The following is a 9,780-nucleotide window of genomic DNA, read 5'->3' on the forward strand; positions in this document are numbered from 1 at the left end:
GATAGTTTGGGTATTTTGAATTAGATAAATTTTGGATAACTAGGATATTTTGTTTTGACCCATTTAACATATAAATGAAACTCATTTGTATATTTCCAACTCATCCTGACCCACTTGAAGAATTTTTATGATCCATCCTAACCCATTTAACTTTTAAAGTGTATCCATTTTGACACAAAACAATCCATTTGGGTTGGGTTTGCCACCCTTAGTTAATAGTTTAGAACCCACATCATCATCTCCGACTACTTCGGGCCTTCGGCAAACTCGATTATCCGGTAAATTTCCGGCCACTAGATCACCGTCGCAAACCACAACCTTCACTATACTTTCACTCTTGCTTCATGTCTCATATTCTTACAAGCAGAATTCCAACTCTTGCCTCCACGCCTTCTCCGCTTCCACCGTCTCCCTCCACCAAACCGCTTCCACGACGCAGATTCCGATAGGAAAAACGTGGTTATGGTGCTGTGGCGGTTGTTGCCGGAGATGGGTTCGAGCAAGTTGTTAAAACAAGATGGTGGTGGAATGTGTGGGGTGGTGGGCTGTGTGTGGTGGTTCGGTTAGAGAGAGTGATCGTGATCGGAACATTGCCGGAGAAGTGCACCGCTGTGTATGTGGGGTTGCCACTTACCAGGTTTAATCTATTTCTTTGTGTGGTATAATGGTGAATCATGAATGTGGGGTTGCCAACAGACCACATTTGTTTTTTCGGTTTTTGAAGCCAAGGGTATAATTGTCAACCAATATATTAATTTTAGTGAAATGGATAAATATGTAATATATATGGTTAAGTGAGGGGAAATATGTAATTATTTTTCTTAAGTTGGGGAAATATGTAAATGCCCCTATTTAAAAAAATATTGGTTTACGTCCAGTTGTGATAGTGAGTAAAATATTAAATTGGGTTGGGTTCTATAAATAGAAAAGAGAGAATTTAGTTTTTTAATAAATATATGATTGGGTTGGGTTGCTTTAGTTTTAATAGTGAATAGTCTTAAAAGACTGGTTTTTCTGACGAACTACCATTTAGTGACGAGTCATCAATGTAATTAGTTCTTTTCATTGCAACATATTTTAAGTTTAATAAATACATTACGGCTCAAACAAATTTATACAAACAAAAACCATACAAAAAATTTCTACAATGGATAAAATTATACATATATAAACATTTTAGAAACTTTCTACACTTCAAATAAAATTGTTATGCGTTCAATAAATATCCGAGGGAACAAATGAAAAGTACATCAAAATGACAATAACAAAACATATACCTTAACCATTGCTCTAAACATTGGTGTCGAAGTACACACGACGAATTGCATTCTAACTTTTATCCAAACTACTCAAAACATCAATCATTAGAGTGTTATCTATCTAACGTAACTTATGCTGCCTGTCTTCAACATACTAACGTAAAACATAAGGATTCCAGTGTAGGATTTCCAAGCATAGGCTACGCTGCTTGCATGTCAAAATATTAAATTATATTTCAACTTTAAACTCACTCGTTCGATCCTAGGCTTCTTATACCTGATTAATTCATTATACTTGTAACTTGTGACATATTATTTCACATACTTTTAAAAATATTTACTACCTTTTTCCAAACTAATGGCCACATAGATAGTTAGATTTACATTATATAACCCAATACTATTGTTGGTATCTTTAACTTTCTTTGTTATCAACATGATTAAGACATAACTTGACTATTGTACTACCTGGTTTACAGCATACGAGTTAAAAACATAGCAAACTCATTGATCTATATGGTTTACAGCAAGTGGGTCAACATTACAGTATAATCATTGATCAATTTGATTTACAAGCGGGTCAACTTCACAATATAAAGCATCATGTGTCGGCATTCTTTTAGACATATCACAATCTCATTTTCTTAGTTACACAGGACCATGCACTACCGGCATCAAAGTAGTAACTCACAGGCTCACACCTTTCTGTGTGTAATTTCATACCATTGTAATCGTTATTCTGTGTTTTATGCGTATAACGAATTTCATACTAAACAAATTCTCATTGCAAATACACGGGGAATTCCTATAGTTGTAGGTTAAGATTCAAATCATCATATGCTTTGTATTGGTTATTTTGCTTCTAAAGTTGTAATAAAATCGAGTTTTCATCCATATGGTTTGTTCAAATATGTTATTTTAGACAAAAAAAATTAAAATTTGCTAGTTCCGTCCCTATAATTTCATTTTCGTTGCAATTTTTTTCCATATTGCTTGTTAACATATATCATTTCAGTCCAAAATATGTTTAATTAGATGGATGAAAATTGCAACGAAAATAAAACTCTAAGAATAAAAAAAAAAGGCGAATTTTACACTTTTGAATTGAAATAACAAACTTGAAGAAACAACAAAGATGAAACCAATAGTATACTCTTTTGCATTTGATTTATTTTCACATTTATTAGTATTTTTCATTTGAAACTAGGAAAGGCCTTGAGAGTAGAGATGTAAAAAAAACGGTTAGAAAGCAGTTCGCTGCAAATTAACCCGAACCGGTTTGACAAAAAAATCGGGTTTCAAACCGACCTAGCCCGTCGGTTCCATCACCGGTTCCCATTCTGAACTACCAAACCGTTTTCAAAACCGGTCAAGTTTGAGAAAAAACCTATTTTAAACCGAACCGAATCGATTTGGACAAGTTCGGTCTTACATACTCCTAAACTGGTTTCTAAACCGGTTCGGTTTGAAAAAAAACCGGATTTGTACCTCTCTACTTCACATCAAATATTTGGGTATCATTTACAAATACACAAAACCCAAGGACCAATAAACAAAAACTAACAGTAACCATATACTACTAGTGTACCTAGAAGTCTCCGTTACGCCATTAAGACCGATCGCACTTTCTCTCTCAAATGGATGATCCATCGTTTGATAAATCGGTTAGTTTTCCTTCCAGATCTCGTAATTATTCGTGTATTTTCTTAAGATCCGTGTATGTATACTTTGATCTAGGGTTTTTAGCCTGTTTTAATCGATGTTTACATTCACGTTGACCGTTGTTTGTTTTTGTCTGGATTGAGTTGATTCGGTTTCAATAATTGTTCGTGATTTGGTCATTTAAGCTAATTTAGGTCTAGAAGTGTGATTTATGATGTGACATGTGTTTACGATCGTGAATTCGAACTCGATTAGTTTATATGAAGTGTGATTTATGCTGAAACATGTTTAGATTGTGAAATCAACTATTCAAACTCGACTAGTTTAGACGGAAGTGTGATTTATGCGGCGAAACATGTTTACGATCGTGAATCGAACTCGAATAGTTTAAAATGAAGTGTGATTTATGCGGTGAAACATGCTTATGATTGTGAATTCGAAATCGAATTGTTTAAATGAAGTGTGATTTATGCTGAAACATGTTTAGATCGTGAATCCGAACTCGAATAGTTTAAAGGAAGTGTGAGTTATGCTGTGAAATGTGTTTACGGTCATGAATTCGAGCTTGAATAGTTTAAAGGAAGTGTCATTTATGTTTTGGAATTTGTTTATGTTTGCTGCGAGTTCGAATTCGAATAGTTTAAATGAAATGTGATTTATTCTGTGAAATGTGTTTACGATTGTGAGTTTGAACTCGAATAGTTTAAACGAAGTGCGATTTATGCTGTAAAACATGTTTACAATCATGAATTCGAGCTCGAATAGTTTGAAGGAAGCGTCATTTATGTTGTGAAATGTGTTTACGTTCGTGAATTCGAACTCCAATAGTTTAAAGGAAGTTTGATTTATGCTGAAACATGTTTAGATCGTGAATTCGAACTGGAATAGTTTAAATGAAGTTTGAGCTATGCTGTGAAATGTGTTTAGGATTGTGAATTCAAACTCGAATAGTTAAAAGGAAGTGTCATTTGTGTTTCGAGACATGTTTGCGTTTGCAGAATTCGAACTGAAATAGTTTAAATAAAGTGTGAGTTATTATGTTTGCGAATTTGAACCGGAATGGTTTGAATGAAGTGTGAGTTAGCTGTGAAATGTATTTACGTTCACGAATTCGAGCTCAGATAGTTTAAATGAAGTGTGAGTTATGCTGTGAAATGTGTTTAGGATTGTGAAACTTGAATAGTTTAAAGGAAGTGTCATTTGTGTTTCGAGACATGTTTGCGTTTGCAGAATTCGAACTGGAATAGTTTAAATAAAGTGTGAGTTATTATGCTTGCGAATTCGAACTGGAATAGTTTAAATGAAGTGAGTTATGATGTGAAATGTGTTTACGTTTGCGCATTTGAGCTCAAATAGTTTAAATGAAGTGTCATTTATGTTGTGAAATGTGTTTACTCTCGCGAATTTGAGCTCGAATAGTTTAAAAGAAGTGTGATTTATGCTGTGAGACATGTTTACGATCGTGTATTTAAGCTGTAATAGTTTAAAGGAAGTGAAACTTGAGATCTGTTTATGCTTCAAAAAATATTCAATTTTGCTATATGCCTATATACGATTGCTATTGAAGAGCTTCAACATAATTCACATTATATCTGAAAACTTATAGCTGTGTTCTTATTATATTTCTTAATTTTTAATCTTCAAACCGTTAATATTCAGTTGAGCTCTCCTATGGTGGATAATAATCCAGATTTAACTAGAATATGTTATTTCTGAATTCTAAATGTTTTTGCTTTATTGTTCTCACCTACAAACAAAGTATGAAGAATTTAAAGTCTATGAAAATAGCTCAATAGGAAAATAAGTAGATACAAAAATTGATACATAAGGTTGTAAATTGTAACAAATTCCTAACAATTATATGCAGTAAAGACAAAAATAACCTTTTACACAATTGCACACACAACTAGCTAATCTAATATCACCAATTTGAGCAGCAATTTGTGAAGGAGAATGTTGAAGCCACAGGATTCAACCCTGGATTGATTGTTTTGCTGGTTGTGGGCGGGCTATTGATAACATTCCTCGTTGGCAACTATGTACTCTACATGTATGCACAGAAGACACTGCCACCAAGAAAGAAGAAACCAGTCTCCAAGAAGAAGCTGAAGAGGGAGAAACTGAAGCAAGGTGTTGCAGTACCTGGAGAATAGACCCGGCACCAGAAACAAAACCGAGCATAAACGTGTTAGTGTTTCAGTACCTACAGTCTTCTTGTGAGATGCTTCATGCTTGCATTATGTTAGTTTTGGTTCTGTTTATTATCTAAATATGAGTGGTTTAGTTTTGTTAGTTTAGACCGGACCTGTCATTGTGTTCTAGTAGCCTAGCCCTTATCACACAAGGGCTCGTGAACCATGGTAATAATAACTTTAGTTTGTGTTGCATCCTTATGCTATGTCTTGAAATATGAATATTACTTAAAATCACTACTTTATTAACAAAAAGTGTATCACTTGTGGGCAAGTATTTTGTTTCTGTAATGTTTAACTGAATTAGTTATAGGTTGTTGTGATGAGCACGTGATGTGCATTTTGGTTAGGGATGGTAGTTTGTGTCGGGTTGGTGTCGCGTCATCTGAACATATTCTGTTTAGTTAACTGCGTAAAAAGAACTATCTGCTTAACATATGTAACTGGACATGATCTGTTATTCTGTTTTATCTAAATAAGTAAGTTGGCAGTATTTTGTTTAATTCTAATTTTGGACGGGGAGATGGGCTGACCGGCTTATCCACTACCTAAACTGGACATGGTATGTTCATGAAACTGGTTTAATGGATCGACTCGTTTAGATTTAAGATCTAAGTGATCTAACAAGAATGTATATATCTTTTTTCCATCCCCATCTGCCAACACCAAGCAAAATTTAGTTTCGGTTAATTGGTTATGAAGCCCAGTTATGGTTCGGTTAATTAACCAAGTCGAGTTTGAACTAAAATTCGGGCTAAACGAACATGGAGCAAGAATCAATGACATTAAACTTGATTTTTTTTGTTAAACATGAATTAGGGATGAACTAGGTAACGACCGATAACGATCCAAATTTTTTTAAAAAACTGGGTACCCGGTATTGGTAACGACCGATGCCGATATAAAATTTTTCAAAAACTTGTACCAGTACAAGCACCGAAAATGCTTGGTTCAGCATGGTACCGGTACCAATCATGATTTTCCCAAAAACTTGGTACCATTCCGAAATGCTTGGCTTGGTTAATATATACATATTCTTTAAGGTATTTTTTGTTACACAACTTGTATACATTGACACACATACCCAGCCCACATATCTACATATGTTCTTGATGTAAGAATATCTTAACTCTTTTCTGTGTTGTTTGGTTAAAGTTCTATTATGGGACACCCTTACCTTACCTATAACTGATCAATCGGTTAATCTAATAACCATAACCGTCAGTTAGTTTGGTCTGGTGGCTGTCTAGTTATCGTTTAATTTCAGTTAATGGTTTTAAGGTTTTTCACCCCTATTCTAAGGTATGTTACAAGTTTTTTTCACAAATGGTTTTGTTGGTTTTTTCATCACCATGGTCATGATTTTTCAAACGATCCCTAATCTCCACGCACTCTTACAAAGAATATGAAGAACACCATCATAGTAACATAAACACAAATACTTTTTTGATACACGTGTATCAAATCCATAAACTTTTTCTTTACTTTTTTGTAAGGGAACCCCATTACATATATGTAAATGATGTCCTTTGGAAAGTATGTGTAATGATGCTTACTTTCATACTTACACTTTTTCAGCTTTTTTCATCATAGTTTTTAGACGATTTTGTTGTTCTTCCTCCTTTGTTTTTCTTGAGATTCTACCAATAACAGTGCAATTAATGGTTTTCAAGTAAGTGATATATGCGAGAAACGTAAGAAATTAGAGGATTTGATTTATCAACAAGAGGGTTTCTAATAATCAATTGCCCCTTTTTAATCCTCAACTCTCTCTATTAGAGCATACGGATTACATAGTCCTCCTAATTTATCTAATTTTTCCCATTTATCTCACATGTCACATCAACTTCATATCATTTTCTTTCCAGTTTTCCCACTTTTCCCAAACGGCATGGTGTCGTCCTATTTTGTCGCAGTTTTTCCTCATATTTATTTTTAAAATAAATTGTTTTTATATTAAATTAATCTCAAACAAGAAGTAAAATTGAAAACAAAATCTATATAATTTAAAATTTAAAACATCACAATAAATTAAAATAAACGTTCTAAATAAACTAATTATCCAACAAGTAAAATAAATTGGCAAGGGAATTCCCATCACAACGTTGTGTCACTTGAAAGTTTCTCAATGGATATTGTCCGAGTTGTTGTATAACGATGTTGGGTCGTTTTGAAATTGTGGAACGTACCCGGGTGTGTTGAATGCTTATTTCTTGTGGTGGTTGTGTGACGATTGTTGGCGATACTTTCGAAATTGTTTTTATTGGTTTCGACTTGATGGTGATTCCATTTTATGAAACAACAAAAATGCATGAATATTGAAGTTAATGTGAAGATCTGAAAGAAATAATAAGAGTATTTGTTAAAAAATAATTTGGTTTGAATGTAAAGAGGTAGGTCCCCGCAAAGCCCAGTTGGACCCGCAAGACACACCTTGAAGAGGTACGTCTGCGCAAAGACCAGCTGGTTCCGCAGGACCCACCATGCTCAGAGATGAAGACCTTACACGCAGTAAGCCAGCTATTCCCGCAGGAAAGCCTCCCTTGGTATAGTACCCTACCTGTTCCCGCAGCTGTGGGTACAAGCCAAGAAGGAAGGCTACCCGCACTAACAGTAAGGCTACACGCATAAGGCACTAACTCATACTTCAGCAATGTCACCTAAGGAAAGAATGAGCAAGGCGGGAATATTCCCGCCCAAAAGAGCCAGTCTGTACGCTTCTGGAAGATCTTTTGTACTATACCTGCCAAGGTATGGACAAAATAGACAAGATCTGACAAAAGCAGCCCATGAACCAATCACAGGGTGACAGCTCACCGACAATAGTACGAGGAGGAGCACGCTCCAGTACAAAATGTCACTATCAGCCGTTGCCTACCCACCAACTCCCATCGTGGCACATACGTAGCCCGTAGTTGGTGGAAAAGGAATATTATATACAACTGGCCGTACCTGCTTGGAAACCTACCTTCGGCTATAAATACTCCAACACCTTGGAACGGTATCATCATCTTATCTTCTCTCTAGCTATTTCTCTCAATATACACTTATATTCAGAGCAATATAGTCTGATTCTCACGCCGGAGGGTGGTCACAAGGAGGAACCCCCCCCCCTTCTCAGTGACGAGCTCACGGTGTTTGTTTTGCAGGTCGAGAAGAATAACCATCTTTGCCGGACCTAACCCTCGTGGGAAACATCTACTTAACCCTAAGATTATCCTTAATCTGCCGGGGACATTTAGTGTTTCTTCATTGGCGCCATCCGTGCATTAAGCTAGAACTAATTCTTTTTCTCAGTTTTTTCAAACTTCTGGAAAGATGGTTAACGTTACTCCGATGCCAAAGCCACCGGGTAACCAAGAAGCTCCGGTAACCACAACCCCAGCCACTGGGAGGAACACCGGCGAATACACGAATGTTACGAACACTACCCCGGTTACCCAAGCCGGGGCAAGTGCAGTAAACAATCCTCTCCTGGGATTCATTGATACCCAGGTGGGAAGACAACAGACGAGACTCCCCAGCCAAGCACTAGAACAAGTTAAAGCTTGGGCGGAAGCACGTCAAAAAGAATTCCAAGCCGAGTTGGACGAACGTTTACGTTCACTCCAACAGGCCAATGACGAATTCGGAAGTACTCGACAACAGCTCAACATGAGCAATGAGTGCGAGTATGATGAAGATTGGGAAGAATCTGACAGTGACACAAACCCGTGCCATATGACGAAAGGGAAGCGTAAAGAAGCAGACTTCCACTCAAGAAGAAATTTTGAAGAAACTTTCAAACCAAAGAACACGGGGGGAAACCCACGTGACTTCTCCAAAACTTTCAGACCGACTGTTACAAATGCGGGAACGTCCAAGTTTGCAAGAGATATTGCGGAAACAATCGCTCCAAAGAGTGCCAAACAGATGTCCAACATAGGCACTTACGACGGCGTATCTGACCCGGACGATCACTTGAACAGATTTATAGCGGGGGCAACCGTCAGCAATTGGACGGAACCCACATGGTGCTACATGTTCCAGATGACGCTCGTCGGGGCAGCCAGAGCGTGGTTTGATCGTCTACCGGTCCACCACATCTATGATTGGGCAGACTTCCAGCACAAGTTCAGCCAGCACTTCAGTCAACAAAGAAAATATACTGAAGAGCAGTGGACGATCCACAACTGCGTCAGAGAGGAAGACGAATCTTTGCTAGACTTCATCACTCGCTTCAACTCAAAGAAGCTAAGTCTGGGCACCATTAGTGAAGATCTTGTTCGCGCCGCTTTCATCTAGGGCGCTGAGTACCCAGAGCTTATCCGCACGTTGACGGGTAAAGATGGCATGCCATCCACGTGGGATGCCATCATGACGGCAGCTAAACGCTTTGCCGAGACGGAGAAGCAACTGGGTAGAAATCTTCCCCAGAGCACAAACCTCTACACGCAGAGGACAAGAGAAAATAACGTCCGTACCGCCCGACAAAATAAGAAGAGGAAGCTTGGTATTTGGCAGTCAAGGATAAACTTTGACACCTCACCCAGCTCTCGCCCTCTCTTAGGCCGAAGGGACAACACGCACTCATCAAACAGGAATCCCAGATGGACGCCACTCACCAAAAGCGTCACCGAGATATTTGCCACCGAGAAACTCCCATGGCCAAAGGCTCCAATAATCCG

The sequence above is a fragment of the Bidens hawaiensis genome, unplaced genomic scaffold, assembly GCF_021521415.1.
Source record: "Bidens hawaiensis isolate Kalapana, Puna unplaced genomic scaffold, B.hawaiensis_p1.1 tig00004748_1, whole genome shotgun sequence".
Taxonomy (NCBI): Eukaryota; Viridiplantae; Streptophyta; class Magnoliopsida; order Asterales; family Asteraceae; genus Bidens; species Bidens hawaiensis.